General features: G+C 36.9%; 2 long non-coding RNA genes across 2 annotated transcripts; one reads left to right on the plus strand and one right to left on the minus strand.

The window, feature by feature from the left end:
- Positions 1–975: 975 nt before the first annotated feature.
- Positions 976–1,220, minus strand: LOC140371866 (uncharacterized). Its single transcript, XR_011928498.1, has 2 exons — positions 1,067–1,220; positions 976–1,036 (listed from the first exon to the last, which is right to left on the minus strand). It is a non-coding gene; the product is annotated as an uncharacterized lncRNA (long non-coding RNA).
- Positions 1,221–4,851: 3,631 nt separating this feature from the next.
- LOC140371896 (uncharacterized) lies at positions 4,852–5,058 on the plus strand. The gene is made up of 2 exons (XR_011928502.1): positions 4,852–4,967; positions 4,998–5,058. It is a non-coding gene; the product is annotated as an uncharacterized lncRNA (long non-coding RNA).
- The last annotated feature ends 10,781 nt before the right edge of the window (positions 5,059–15,839 follow it).

The raw sequence follows: 15,839 nt of genomic DNA on the forward strand, positions 1-15,839 counted from the left end.
CGCGCGGCGCAGGGAGCTGACAGCTGTTCAGCCCCGTGCAGGTGAGCGAACCCCGGGCATGCAGACTCACGCACCGCTGCCTGCGCTGGAGCAACTCTGGACGGACAAGGGGGCGGCAACGTATGACAAGGGGGCGGCAACGTATGACAAGGGGGCGGCAACGTATGACAAGGGGGCGGCAACGTATGACAAGGGGGCGGCAACGTATGACAAGGGGGCGGCAACGTATGCGATCACGTGGTTTTGTGACGTCGGTGAATGAGCTCTATTGGGTGTGTGTGGAATACAAAATGTTCTAAATCCATATCAAGTGTAACTGTTAAAAGCATTTGAATGAACTACCATTTCTGTCTGATCTGTTCAATAGTGACATTGGTTTTACCACTAGTATTCCAACATGGAGGCCCAACACAGCTCTGGACTTTTCCATTAAAACATTTAATGATATAACTCATAAACACGCCCCTCTTAAAAGAGTCTGGGTCAAAAATTCTGCAGCATCTTGGCCAACGGCACAAAATTCTGTTCCCACTTTACAAAATGAAATGATTAAAGATTCAATCAGCTTGGCGACCAAGAAAGATATTTGTGATGCGTTTAATCAGCACTTTTCTGACTCTAAATATCTTTGATGCGCTTCATCTGTTGCTGTAACTCCAATACATGAGAACAGACCCGATGATCTAGTATTGCCCTTTACACAGTCTGAAGTATTAAATATGTTGCTCTCTATAGATACAGAAAAGTCCACTGCAGCCGACACCCTTGAACCCAGGTTCATTGTGTTATCAGCCCCACTAATAGTAAATTGTTTAACTCGTGTTTTAATCTCACAATTCACACTGAAAGTATCTGTAATTATCCCATTACTATGGAAACTGCATTTGTTCTCCATGTGCACAAAGAGCCAGGAAAATGATTTAAATATTTCCCCACATTTGAACAATAAGTGACACGGTCAGACACAAATGCATTCAAGTGTATTTATTCAATGCCTCATTAAAAGCCTTCAGCCTTCGACCCTGGCAGGAGAGACCTCTGCAGGAGAGACCTCTGCAGGAGAGACCTCTGCAGTGGATTGTGAGTGGCTCCTTCGGCTGGTTGCCCGTAGAAACCACACTCAGGTGCAGAGGATCGGAAGGAGGCAGTGGGTGACTCTTTAGGCCTCGTTTGCTGGACCAACAAAAACAAACGTGTTAGAAAGCATTTTATTTAAGAGTCAATTTATTATTTTGAAAAATCAATGTATTTATAGTTTTTCCGATGCAGGTATCACAGTGTTTAAAGCCGAGGATCAGATTTCACTGGATGCTCTGGGTGTGTTCTGCTCAAAGACACAAAGACGTGGGATTCTATAGATGGCATTACTTTAATACTCAATTCCAACACAGACTCTAAACTGCCAGTGTGTCCTTGGGCAAGACACTGCTCGAAGCCAAAGTATGTGAAATTGTAGTGCAACTGTTTGGAAAAGTGTCGTGTAAGACTAATTACAACCAATGAACAGGACTGTCCTCTGCTTCTTTGAACTCACCTGAATATTCCTCGATCATGGCATGTATGAAGTCGTTCAGGTCCTTCATCAGCTGCTCCCTATCAGCTGCAGGAGACACAACAGCAGGAGAAATCTTATTCTTAATATAGCTCTTTTAGATCAATATTGCAGTTCATCAGGAACAAAAAGTAAACTTATGTTAGAATTCAATATTAAGTAGCTGAAAAAACGCATAATATGTGTCCTTCAATATAAGATGTCTAAAATGTAAGCGTTGTTTTGGGCTAATTACAACCAATGCACAGGACTGTCCTCTGCTTCTTTGAACTCACCTAAATGTTCCGTGATCATGCCACGTACGGAGTCGTTCAGGTCCTTTATGATCTGCTCCCGACCAGCTGCAGGAGACAGACAACATCAGGAGAAATCTTATTCTTAATACAGCTCTTTTAGATCAATATTGCAGTTCATCAGGAACAAAAAGTAAAATGATGATCTACTTATGTTATAGTTCAATATCAATGTATTAATATAGATGTCTAAAATGTAAGCGTTGCTTTGGACTAATTACAACAAATGCTACGACAGTCATCTGCTTTGTCAAACTCACCTTTCGTGTCTGTGGCGACAAGCTCCTTTACAATTGCTTGGACTTTAGCCGAAAGCATCTCAGCACCTGCATGATAAAGAATGATACAATGTGATACTTTAGGCTTCAGTCAGAGTTTGTTACGTCTTGATTCGATTAGTATTGTTTTGTCTACTGACTTCATTTATAATGCTGAACAAATCATACACAACACATTTGTAGCTTTTTTCACATTTACTACTGTTTTCAGTTTATTCTCATATCAGCTTCTGCTTACCGGCCTCAGCTTTGGCTTGAACAGCACCAAAAACTACTTTCAGTTTTTCCAAAACTTTCAAAAGCTCTTCTACATGAGGAAAACATGAAAAATAGTTTAATATTTTGAGCTTTCAATCAGAGCTTTCTAATGATTGGTTTTAATTATTAGAATGAAAGAACTTACCACCTTCCTCTGCAGGGGACAGACAACACCACAAGAAATCTGTTAGATTCTGTTAATGCTTTACATTTTCTATTTGACTAGTTTACTGTGTTATTTCATTATTCTGACTGTTTTCACATTTACAAACATCACATTTTACATTTTATGTATGAAAGACACTAAATGACAAAGCAACTATGAGTGTTGGAAAAGCTTTTCCCCTTCATTTTAAGATGATAAAAAGAGTGATAACAATAATAATTATGGGGCACTTACTGCTCGCAAGGAGAAGAGCGATCTTCTCTTTAATGTACTTGACTGAAAAAATGATAAAAAGAAACGTTCAGATTTGCAGTCAAAACGTGTTATAGTCATTGGTTATATTGATTACAATAGTTCTGTAACACACAAAGTATATAAAGCTCTAGAGGTTTAGGAACTTACCCTTTTCAGCATCAGTAACCTCAGCTACAGGTGAGAGAAAGCAAAATGAAGGTTTGTGAATGAGAATCAGAGGCTTCAGCACACACTCGGTTTAAGCTGCATCACCCAACTTTTGTTTTCTTGTAAATAGGTCAATGTAAAGGTGAATTGTAAAAGCAGCACAGTGAGTCAAAATCAGACTGCTGAGCGCTGTCTGCATCCAAATGTGAAACATTCGATGAACACAAACTTGTAAGAAAGAGGTGTCTGCGTCCTACTATTACACTTTGAGGTGAGAATTGATTGGCTGTGCAAGGGTGGGCCACCCAGCTTCACTTTTCCACTGGAAAAAAGCTGCTTCAAAGCTAAAGCTAAAGCTAAAGCTAGAGCTGCACTAAAGCTAAAGCTGTGCTAAAGCTAGAGCTGCAGTAGTGCCTTTAAGTTTAGTAATATCTATCTATTCTCAAGTATGTTCATGGTTTTCTGTCTGGAAATAACCAGATAATGAGTGGTCTTCTGACTTTACTCACCGGTAGGAGCGCCATCTAGAGACAAGAAGCATAGATACAGTATATATTATATTCACAGAATAGGTTGCATTTAGGTTCTATAATGTGTTGATGTTACAATTGCATGTTATTTTTGAAAACGTATGATCTACAATTGTTAATATTTGTTATTTGTTTGGAATTGGCTCCAAAAACTTGTCCTCTTGATTTTATGTCTTGAAGTCCTTTAAACTGTAGATGTCTCTGATGTTTATGGAGTTGTTTCAGATACTTACAGATGGCTGTAATTGACATGAGCGTCACGGCAACGAGCAGAGTCACGGTCACAGGCTTCATGATCACTGTGAACAGAGGAACAATCACCCACTGCTCAATTCAAAGTTCTACATGTTGAAAGATGTACTAAAATGTGTAATCAAGAGAAAGTATGTGGCTGATAATGTGCTCAGTTACTAGCACAAGTACTGCTGTGAGTAAAAGTATAGTACACTTGAAAAATACTATTCAGAGTTACTTTCTTGCACAATTTTACTTCAATTTTTGATCCGTCTTTTACACAAACCTTATTAATCAGTTTAAAGTGGAATGAAGTTGTTTTAAACCTTAAAAGCGAGCTTTACCAGACCCAGACACTGCGACGGATTATGAGGCAGTTCATTTGTGCTTAACCTCCTCCAGATGCTGCTTCAGATCATCCTGATGGAGCTTTAGTTTAAAGTCTGTATCAGAACTTGACTCATTAATCACTGTTGAAAAATGAGTGTCTATTATGCAAAAAAAAAACTATAATATGAGGGGATCATCACACATTGACATAATTGGAGCGTGAGTGAAGCAATGCTCTAAATGAAGCAATGACGTCATCTCCACAAAACTGAACGTGACTCGAGGTACTCATTCTTTGGTAGGATGTGTAATAATCACCTTAATAAACATTTCTTCTATAATTTAATATTCAGCCTTTCAGATATAAAATTATGTAAGTATTTCCTATTTGAATCATCTAGTAAGCCTAAGTAATGTAACATGAATGTTTTTGTTCCTGATGAACTGCAATATTGATCTAAAAGAGCTATATTAAGAATAAGATTTCTCCTGCTGTTGTGTCTCCTGCAGCTGATAGGGAGCAGCTGATGAAGGACCTGAACGACTTCATACATGCCATGAGCAGTGTCTTGCCCAAGGACACACTGTCAGTTTAGAGTCTGTGTTGGAATTGAGTATTAAAGTAATGCCATCTATAGAATCCCACGTCTTTGTGTCTTTGAGCAGAACACACCCAGAGCATCCAGTGAAATCTGATCCTCGGCTTTAAACACTGTGATACCTGCATCAGAAAAACTATAAATACATCGATTTTTCAAAATAATAAATTGACTCTTAAATAAAATGCTTTCTAACACGTTTGTTTTTGTTGGTCCAGCAAACGAGGCCTAAAGAGTCACCCACTGCCTCCTTCCGATCCTCTGCACCTGAGTGTGGTTTCTACGGGCAACCAGCCGAAGGAGCCACTCACAATCCACTGCAGAGGTCTCTCCTGCAGAGGTCTCTCCTGCAGAGGTCTCTCCTGCCAGGGTCGAAGGCTGAAGGCTTTTAATGAGGCATTTAATAAATACACTTGAATGCATTTGTGTCTGACCGTGTCACTTATTGTTCAAATGTTGGTTTAGTGATAATGAATCTTTGCCTCTTAAAGGTGAAAATGCCGCTTGTGGCTGGCAAAACCAGAACTCAATTTGGTTGCTTAAAGTACATATGACATTATGTATATTTTTCAGTTGCAGTTTGTCAAGAAAAATGAAAGTTTAATATTAGGCCGTGGCTGCAGAGCCGCGGCGCGGTCAAATGGCCCAGCAGTTTCAGGAACCGCGGCACTGCCATATAGCCTCATGGCTAACCCTGACCCTAACCCTAACCCTAACCCTAACCCGGCTAACCCTGACCCTAACCCTAACCCTGACCCTAACCCTAACCCTAACCCTAACCCTAACCCTAACCCTCTAGTGTATTAATCCTGCTTCCGAAGAGTGCACACGCTTTTTTTGCTCGCTCAGCTTGCTATCGCTGCTTTCCTTATTTATTTTGCTTTTTAATCAGTTTTTGTCTTCCAAACATTTTTGCTTTAGACTTTTTCAAGTAAACCAAGGATTTTAAGAACATTTTTCCAGTTTTAACGACATATCTGACGCCAGCGACATGTCCGTGAGAAGAAGGGAGAAAGACTGTGAACGCTGTCGGAAATATCAACAAGAAATTAATGAGCTGAAAACACGGATATTTGTTTTGGAATCTGAAAAAGTTCTTCACGATACCATTCCTGTGTCAACCGACGGTAAGAAGAGCACACTTTTTACAAGAAAAACTGCTACTTTCAACCTAAACCGCAGTGACTCTGTGTCGTTTCCAAAACTGTCTAAAAACCAGAAAGACCAGGCTGTTTCTTGGAACAAACTTGGAGCAAAGCCTAAACGATACAAAGATAACGTGAAGTCACCTAAAATACAGCTCACCAACAGATTTTTACCACTTTCAGAGATGGAATCAAATGAAAAAAGGAAAGATGACGTGGCCAAAATACAGCGAGGAGGATCTGTGCCAGGAGCCAAGGTCACGGAGATTGTTTTAGTTGGGGACGGCGCGATAAGTCACGTGACGCATGAAAAGATAAACACACATTCTCTTCCAAGCGCCACTGTTTCTGAGATAACGTCACTCCTTCCAAATATTATGGCTAAGCATGGAGGAGCTAAACAGCTGATTGTGCACGTGGGTGCAGTGGACATGCGGCGGGAACAGACTGAAGTTTTGAAAAAAGACTTCCTGAAGTTATTCGACGTGCTTGATAAAATGGAAATCAAAACATTCATAAGTGGACCTCTTCCAAACATCGACAGGAGGATAAACAAGTTTAGCCGGCTTCTTCAGCTGAACACATGGCTGTCCAAAGAGTGTTCCCCGAGAGGACTACACTATATTGAGAACTTCTATCTATTCTGGAAACGAGAGGACCTGTTTAAGAGAAATGGCCCCCACCTATGCAGAGGTGGAGTGAGGCAAAGCCTCAGTCTTAATTCTGTTAGATCTGAGTGCTGCTTTTGACACTGTCGATCATGGGATCCTCTTACAGAGACTAGAGGACTGGGTGGGCATCACTGGCACTGCCCTAAACTGGTTAAGGTCCTATCTGGAAGACAGGAAGTACTTTGTTGAAATTGGTAGCTGTGTCTCAGACCACATGACCCTGACCTGTGGAGTGCCCCAAGGGTCAGTCCTGGGTCCCCTTCTGTTCAACCTCTACATGCTGCCGTTGGGTCAGTTGATACGCAGTGAAAATGTGTCCTATCACAATTATGCAGACGACACTCAGATCTATGTTTCACTATCGGCAGGTGACTATGGACCAGTAGATTCACTCTGTCACTGCATCCAACAGATCAGTTTGTGGATGCAAAACAACTTTCTCCAGCTGAACTCAGACAAGACTGAAATAATCGTTTTTGGCCCACAGAAACAAAGAGAAAGTGTTAGCGGTCACCTCCAGAGTCTCGCTCTAAAACCTACAAACCAAATTAGAAATCTGGGGGTAATAATGGACTCAGACTTGAACTTTAATAGCCACGTCAAATCAATAACATCAGCAGCTTTTTACCATCTAAAAAACATTGCCAAAATCAAAAATATAGTGTCAAAACCAGATTTAGAGAGACTTATCCACGCGTTTGTCTCCAGTAGATTAGACTACTGTAACGGCCTGCTCACTGGCCTCTCCAAACGAGCTGTAAAACAGCTGCAGTACATCCAGAACGCTGCTGCTCGGGTCCTGACTAGAACCAGGAAGTATGATCACATTAGTCCTGTTCTCAGGTCTCTGCACTGGCTCCCTGTGGCTCAGAGAATAGACTTTAAAGCAGCTCTGCTTGTGTACAAGTCTCTCCATGGCCTAGCACCAAAGTACATCTTGGATATGTTAGTGCCATATGAACCATCTCGGACTCTGAGGACCTCAGGGACCGGCCTCCTGCTGGTGCCCAGAGTCAGGACAAAACATGGGGAATCTGCGTTTCAGTTTTATGCAGCTAAAATCTGGAACAGTCTTCCTGAAGATGTGAGACAGGCTTCTACTCTGACAATGTTCTAAGCTAAAAACAGTTTTGTTTAGCTGCGCATATGACTGAAGGGATTTTTTCTTTGCACTCTTCTCTTTTGTTTGTGATTTTATTAGTTTAGAAAATCAGTTGGATTGATAATTTTTAATTTAGTTAATTTTATTGTATTTCTGTAATTTCTTTGTGATTTGAATGCATTTTTCCTGCTGTGTGAAGCACTTTGAATTGCCTTGTGTATGAAATGTGCTCTACAAATAAACTTGCCTTGCCTTACCTTGCCTAACCCTATAGCCTCATGGCTAACCCTAACCCTAACCTTAACCCTAACCTAAACCCTAACCCTAATCCAGCAGTTTCAGGAACCGCTGCACTGCCATATAACCTCATGGCTAACCCTAACCCTAACCTTAACCCTAACCTTAACCTTAACCCTAACCCTGGCTAACCTTAACCTCAACCTTAACCTTAACCTTAACCTTAACCTTAACCCTAACCCTAACCTTAACCTTAACCTTAACCTTAACCCTAACCCTAACCCTGGCTAACCCTAACCTTAACCTTAACCTTAACCCTAACCTTGACCCTGACCTTAACCCTAACCCTAACCCTAACCCTAACCCTAAACCTGACCTTAACCCGGCGCGGTCAAAAACGGGTCAAATAGCGCAGCAGTTTCAGGAGCCGCGGCACAAAATAACATGGCAGTTTCGTCCGCGCGCCGCGGCTCTGTAGACACTCCCTTAATATTATAAAAAGTAGAACTGAGTTCTATGACAGAATCTCTCTGTGATGTCATCAATAAGCGACATTTAATCACAACCTTTCCCAATCATGTCCACTCCCTCATGCATCAGCCCCTTGATCTGACGCGAGCGCTGGATTGAGGGCTCTACCACCACAGCGGGCGTCATGGGCCAGTCACACACTCATGGGCCATTTGTTTCAGGTGGAACTTAATATGGCGGAGCAAGTGGAAGTGGAAGTGGAAGTGGAAGTGGTGGGGCGAGGAAGAAGAAAAGGGCCTGGCCACTAATGAAACCGGAATGGCCACTCTACCGGTCACGCCATGTATGTTGGATTGCCTTTAGCTGCCCATTTCATAGCAACAAGTCTTCCTCGTTACATAATGGGCAGTAAAGAAATACGCAATACATTTAAATATCAATATTAATATCATGAAATAATAGACCGTACAGGAAAGGTAAAGTTTACTTTCTGTGTATCGTGAAAGGTGAAGCTTTTTTGTGAATTAAAAGCAGGTGAAGTGCCATTAACCTCAACTCACACAAACATCATTAATAAAGGTAAAAAAACTGATTCCTGAAGAGTTTATAATTTCAGTTTTCTCTTTTAAAGACCAAATGCCTTATGCTGTTGGCAACAAGTACATTCTGACGTACAATAAAAGCTTCGGTGACGCGACGAATGATGTTGTGAACGTGAATCGGTCGCTGTTTTCTTGAATAATGAATAATAAACCGTATTTTGCCTGAAGCGTTTTTTTCTGTGAATGAAATGAAACGCGTGAAGCCTCCACAAGTCCTTAAAATATGAGGTGTTGGCCGACGATTCTGGGATTGTGTTGAACCGACGCTTCACCTGTGGGCTTGAATATTATATAATATAATAAGTTTGATGGACGTTTTGGTGTTTTAAATGTGAATTAGATGAAGTTTGATGGTTTTTAGTGTTTTAAATGTGAATTTGATGAAGTTTGATGCACGTTTTAGTGTTTTAAATGTGAATTAGATGAAGTTTGATGGTTTTTAGTGTTTTAAATGTGAATTTGATGAAGTTTGATGCACGTTTTAGTGTTTTAAATGTGAATTTGATGAAGTTTGATGCACGTTTTAGTGTTTTAAATGTGAATTAGATGAAGTTTGATGGTTTTTAGTGTTTTAAATGTGAATTAGATGAAGTTTGATGGTTTTTTTGTGTTTTAAATGTGAATTAGATGAAGTTTGATGGTTTTTTAGTGTTTTAAATGTGAATTAGATGAAGTTTGATGGTTTTTAGTGTTTTAAATGTGAATTAGATGAAGTTTGATGGTTTTTAGTGTTTTAAATGTGAATTAGATGAAGTTTGATGGACGTTTTAGTGTTTTAAATGTGAATTAGATGAAGTTTGATGGACGTTTTAGTGTTTTAAATGTGAATTAGATGAAGTTTGATGCACGTTTTAGTGTGTTAAATGTGAATTAGATGAAGTTTGATGCACGTTTTAGTGTTTTAAATGTGAATTAGATGAAGTTTGATGCACGTTTTAGTGTGTTAAATGTGAATTAGATGAAGTTTGATGGTTTTTTTAGTGTTTTAAATGTGAATTAGATGAAGTTTGATGGATGTTGTACAGAATTTGCTAAAAGCGAAGCATGCAAAACCTGGAACGTGGGACCATGGAGACCACTGATACGCTTCGGAAACTGTGACTATGTTGAAGAATAATTTGGCTAAACTTATTCGTTCAAGTGCAAACACATTTTAAATCAGAGAAGGAAAGTTTTGACGTTCCCAATCCGTGGTGCGCACAATTATAGAATTATAGTGAAGAGACAAATGTAAAGTTGTATTTGGATCTACCAGGCGAGTCTAAATGTTTTAAATGTAAAACAGTTTTGAGTTTTGGAGTGGCTTTTATTGTTAAGGAGTTGCATGTATTCTACGTATGACTCCAGCAGAGGGCAGCACAGAGTAACACACAAAACTCTTGTAGTTCAAAACTATATATTTACATCTTTAATGCCACATTAACAATACCACAGCTGCATGGAATGTTCTCTTTTGTTTTGGTCAAAATTATGTCCTGATTTTGTATTTTTTTTATTTCAATCAGATAAAGTGGTCAGCAAAATGTACTTATTTATTCATGTATTTCAGTTTTTTTTCTGTATTTATTTGTTTCTGTTTTTATTTCTGTATTTTTTTCTGTAATAATTTATTTCTGTTTTTATTTCTGTATTTATTTATTAATTGCTGTATTTATTTATTCATTTATTTATGTATTAATTTATTTCTGCATTTCTGTTTTTATTTCTGTATTTATTTCTGTAACTATTTTTTTCTGTTTTTATTTCTGTATTTATTTATTAATTTCTGCATTTCTGTATTTATTTATTTATGTATTCATTTATTTCTGTATTTATTTATTTCTGTTTTAATTTCTGTATTAATTTATTAATTTCTGCATTTCTGTATTTATTTATTTCTGTATTTATTTATTTCTGTTTTAATTTCTGTATTTATTTATTTATGTATTCATTTATTTCTGTATTTATTTATTTATGTTTTTATTTCTGTATTTATTTATTTCTGTTTTTATTTCTGTATTCATTTATTTATTCACGTATAAGTAAAGTACTCTTTGGCGGTTACATTTTAATTCTTTTATATTCTTCATTAAAAATGCATTGTTTTGCTGGCCGTCGTCTCGGGGGGCGGGGCTTGCGGTCTCCCATGGCAACGCGCTCGCGGTGATTGACGGCGGCTTAAGAGCGGCTCAGAGGTGAAGCGCGTCTTTAGTTTGGCAAGAACCAAAACCGCCACAACGACGGGAATAAAAAAAGCCACAGGCGTCGAAGGGATTGAGCTCGACTTTAAAAACGAAGAGGAGCTGGAGAAGAAACGTGTCCAAAGGTAAAAAAGAAGATGACGAGAGGAGTTTGTGCGACGTGACGCGAAACTCACGCAACAAACGCGATAATAACAACCACGTGAGGGACTTTTAACCACGTTTTACTGTTTTAAATGTGAATTAGATGAAGTTTGATGTTTTTTTACTGTTTTAAATGTGAATAAGATTAAATTTGATGTTTTTTTAGTGTTTTAAATGTGAATTAGATGAAGTTTGATGTTTTTTAGTGTTTTAAATGTGAATTAGATTAAGTTTAATGTTTTTAGTGTTTTAAATGTGAATTAGATTAAGTTTAATGTTTTTAGTGTTTTAAATGTGAATTAGATGAAGTTTGATGTTTTTTACTGTTTTAAATGTGAATTAGATTCAATTTGATGTTTTTTAGTGTTTTAAATGTGAATTAGATGAAGTTTGATGTTTTTTAGTGTTTTAAATGTGAATTAGATGAAGTTTGATGTTTTTAGTGTTTTGAATGTGAATTAGATGAAGTTTGATGTTTTTTACTGTTTTAAATGTGAATTAGATTAAATTTGATGTTTTTTAGTGTTTTAAATGTGAATTAGATGAAGTTTGATGTTTTTTAGTGTTTTAAATGTGAATTAGATGAAATTTGATGGATGTTGCATTTTAAATGTGAATTAGATGAAGTTTGATGGATGTTGTAGTGTTTTAAATGTGAATTAGATGAAGTTTGATGGACGTTTTAGTGTTTTAAATGTGAATTAGATGAAATTTGATGGATGTTGCATTTTAAATGTGAATTAGATGAAGTTTGATGGATGTTGTAGTGTTTTAAATGTGAATTAGATGAAGTTTGATGGACGTTTTACTGTTTTAAATGTGAATTAGATGAAGTTTGATGGTTTTTTACTGTTTTAAATGTGAATTAGATTAAATTTGATGTTTTTTTAGTGTTTTAAATGTGAATTAGATGAAGTTTCATGGATGTTGTAGTGTTTTAAATGTGAATTAGATGAAGTTTGATGCACGTTTTACTGTTTTAAATGTGAATTAGATGAAGTTTGATGGTTTTTTAGTGTTTTAAATGTGAATTAGATGAAGTTTGATGTTTTTTTTGTGTTTTAAATGTGAATTAGATGAAGTTTGATGTTTTTTTACTGTTTTAAATGTGAATTAGATTAAATTTGATGTTTTTTACTGTTTCAAATGTGAATTAGATGAAGTTTGATGTTTTTTAGTGTTTTAAATGTGAATTAGATGAAGTTTGAAGTTTTTTAGTGTTTTGAATGTGAATTAGATGAAGTTTGATCTTTTTTAGTGTTTTAAATGTGAATTAGATGAAGTTTCATGGATGTTGTAGTGTTTTAAATGTGAATTAGATGAAGTTTGATGCACTTTTTACTGTTTTAAATGTGAATTAGTTTGATGGTTTTTTAGTGTTTTAAATGTGAATTAGATGAAGTTTGATGCACGTTTTACTGTTTTAAATGTGAATTAGATTCAATTTGATGTTTTTTAGTGTTTTAAATGTGAATTAGATGAAGTTTGATGGTTTTTTAGTGTTTTAAATGTGAATTAGATGAAGTTTGATGTTTTTTAGTGTTTTAAATGTGAATTAGATGAAGTTTGATGTTTTTTTACTGTTTTAAATGTGAATTAGATTAAATTTGATGTTTTTTACTGTTTCAAATGTGAATTAGATGAAGTTTGATGTTTTTTAGTGTTTTAAATGTGAATTAGATGAAGTTTGATGTTTTTTAGTGTTTTGAATGTGAATTAGATGAAGATTGATGTTTTTTTAGTGTTTTAAATGTGAATTAGATGAAGTTTGATGGCTTTTTACTGTTTTAAATGTGAATTAGATGAAGTTTGATGTTTTTAGTGTTTTAAATGTGAATTAGATGAAGTTTGATGTTTTTTTGTGTTTTAAATGTGAATTAGATGAAGTTTGATGTTTTTTTACTGTTTTAAATGTGAATTAGATGAAGTTTGATGTTTTTAGTGTTTTAAATGTGAATTAGATGAAGTTTGATGTTTTTTAGTGTTTTAAATGTGAATTAGATGAAGTTTGATGTTTTTTTAGTGTTTTAAATGTGAATTAGATGAAGTTTGATGGATGTTGTAGTGTTTTAAATGTGAATTAGATGAAGTTTGATGGATGTTGCAGTGTTTTAAATGTGAATTAGATGAAGTTTGATGTTTTTTTAGTGTTTTAAATGTGAATTAGATGAAGTTTGATGGTTTTTTTGTGTTTTAAATGTGAATTAGATGAAGTTTGATGTTTTTTGTGTGTTTTAAATGTGAATTAGATGAAGTTTGATGGATGTTGTAGTGTTTTAAATGTGAATTAGATGAAGTTTGATGGATGTTGTAGTGTTTTAAATGTGAATTAGATGAAGTTTGATGGACTGTGAACAGGAAAAAGTGATGTTAAAATGCAAAAATAGCTTTACAGCGTTATTTTTTGTTGCTTTTTAGATGAATGAAACGCACTTAACCTCATTCATCGCACCGAATGTTCACTTTATGTACACTTAAGATAGAAATGTGTGTGTAATAAGAATGTCAGACGATATTTGAAATACAGAATCTTACAAAACCAGTGCATTATGAGCAAAAGAACAAGGAAACAAAACATAAAACCTTGGTCATCAGGGATTAGGTAATAATCTGGTCCTGAACAATACAAATTAAATCAATTAAAATCCTGCAGTCTGATGTTAATGGCTCACTCAAATTAGAGCTGAAATGATAAGATTAGACGATTAACTACACAAATACTTTACCTTATCTATTTTTATTCAGGTTAATTGAAACTTTGTCGTTTTGTTTTTATTTATATGTCTTTCTTTCCCCCCTTCTTTCTCTTTTCTTTTCATTTTACTTTTTCCCCTCTTTTTCTTTCTCTTTTACCCTCTTTCATGTTCATTTATTCTTTTTTCACCTAATAATTTTCCTCTTTCTATCTTTTCCTCTTTTTCTTCCTCTTGCCTTCTTTTTTCCCGCTTTCTCTCTCTTTCTCTCTTTTTCCCCTCCTTCACATTCTTTTCTTCTTTTGTCACCTATTTTTTTTCCTCTTTATTTCTTTCTTTTCCTCTTTTCACCTCTTTCCTTCTTGTATTCCCCCCTCTTTCTCTCTCTTTTCATCTTTTCCCCCTCTTTTCCCCCTCTTTCTTTCAGTCTTTTCCCCTCTTTCATGTTCTTTTCGTCCTTTTCTTTTTCTTTCCTTCTTTTCTTTTTGACCTCTTTCGCTCTCTTTTCCTCTATTTGTTCTTTTCCCTTCTTTCTTTCTCTTTTTTCCCCTCTTTCACATTCTTTTCCTCTTTTGTCACCTATTCATTTTCCTCCATTCTTTCTTTGTTCTTTCTTTTCCATCTCTTTCTTTCTCTTTATACCTCTTTCCTTCTTGTATTTCCCCCTCTTTCTCTCTCTTTTCCTCTTTTTCCCTTCTTTCTTTCAGTCTTTTTCCCTCTTTCACATTCTTTTCTTCTTTTTTCACCTAATCATTTTCTTTTTTCTTTCTTTTCCTCTTTGTATTTCTCTTCCCTTCTCCCCCCTCTTTTTCTCTCTTTCTCTCCTTGTCCCCTCTTTCACATTCTTTTCTTTTTTCACCTTTTCATTTTCCCTCTTTCTTTCTTTCTTTTTTTAACAAGCTCTTAACTGAAACAGAAACACATTATAATCGGCGTGCGACATCATTATTTTCTGAATGAATCCATCTCGTAGTTGCGCTTGCCGCAGATGTATCGCCGTGGGAAACCTCCGACTGGGTCAATATTCCACCCGAGATAAGTGAGCGGGCGATTGTGCCTCGCCGTGCCCTTGAGCAACGCACACATTTGCCGTGGCGGTTGTTGTTGTGCGGGAGCTGAAAGGACGTGGGTTTAATCTCAGTGATGGCATGTGACCCGGAGCTCTGGATTAAACATCAGATTAAAGTCAAACATGTGGCCAACTGAACCGCCCTGAATGGCCCCGACGCAGAGGTCGACGCCCACGGGAGTCGAACGCCATCACGTACCACGGGCGCGATTTTGCCCCCTCTTTTTGTCATAGCATGTCCCAACGTCGCGTCTTGTTTTTGCTTTTCTTTGCGTTTTTTCGAAGGTTTTCTGACACGAGAAGAGGCGTAGAACAGTCCAAAGGAAATACCGTATTTTCTGGACTATAAGTCACACCTTTTTTCATAGTTTTGGCCGGGGTGCGACTTATACTTATATTTATACTTATATACTTATACTCCGGAGCGACTTATATATGTTTTTTTCTTCTCTATTATGCATTTTTTGGCTGGTGCGACTTATAGTCCGGAAAATACGGTAATTATTCAAGTAAAAGTAGCACAACTCAACTGAAGTAAATGTAAATAAGGCTTGAAAAACTTTATTGTGAACCTTTATGAGATATTTTAAAATGGAATAAATCCTTTTTTTTTTTTACCTTAAAATGCTCTTAAAAGCTGAAGATGGCACATGTGCAGAGAGACAGGTTTTGAATTCAGTTTGGATTTTAACCGTTTACGCTACAAAACAAGCTAAACGACAAGCGCTAAGAGGAAATTGTGCTAAATTTAGCCTTTCGTTTGTCAGATTAAACTCCAGATGTGGGTCGTGGATTAGCGGCGTCCGTCCACAGCCGCGTCGGTGCTCGCGGCGAGACACGTTCCCCGCTAAAGCCTCCGACCGTCCTGGAATGTGAAACATGG

The sequence above is a fragment of the Eucyclogobius newberryi genome, unplaced genomic scaffold (genome assembly GCF_026437365.1).
Source record: "Eucyclogobius newberryi isolate DKJ021-1_F unplaced genomic scaffold, fEucNew1.0.hap1 SCAF_22, whole genome shotgun sequence".
Taxonomy (NCBI): Eukaryota; Metazoa; Chordata; class Actinopteri; order Gobiiformes; family Gobiidae; genus Eucyclogobius; species Eucyclogobius newberryi.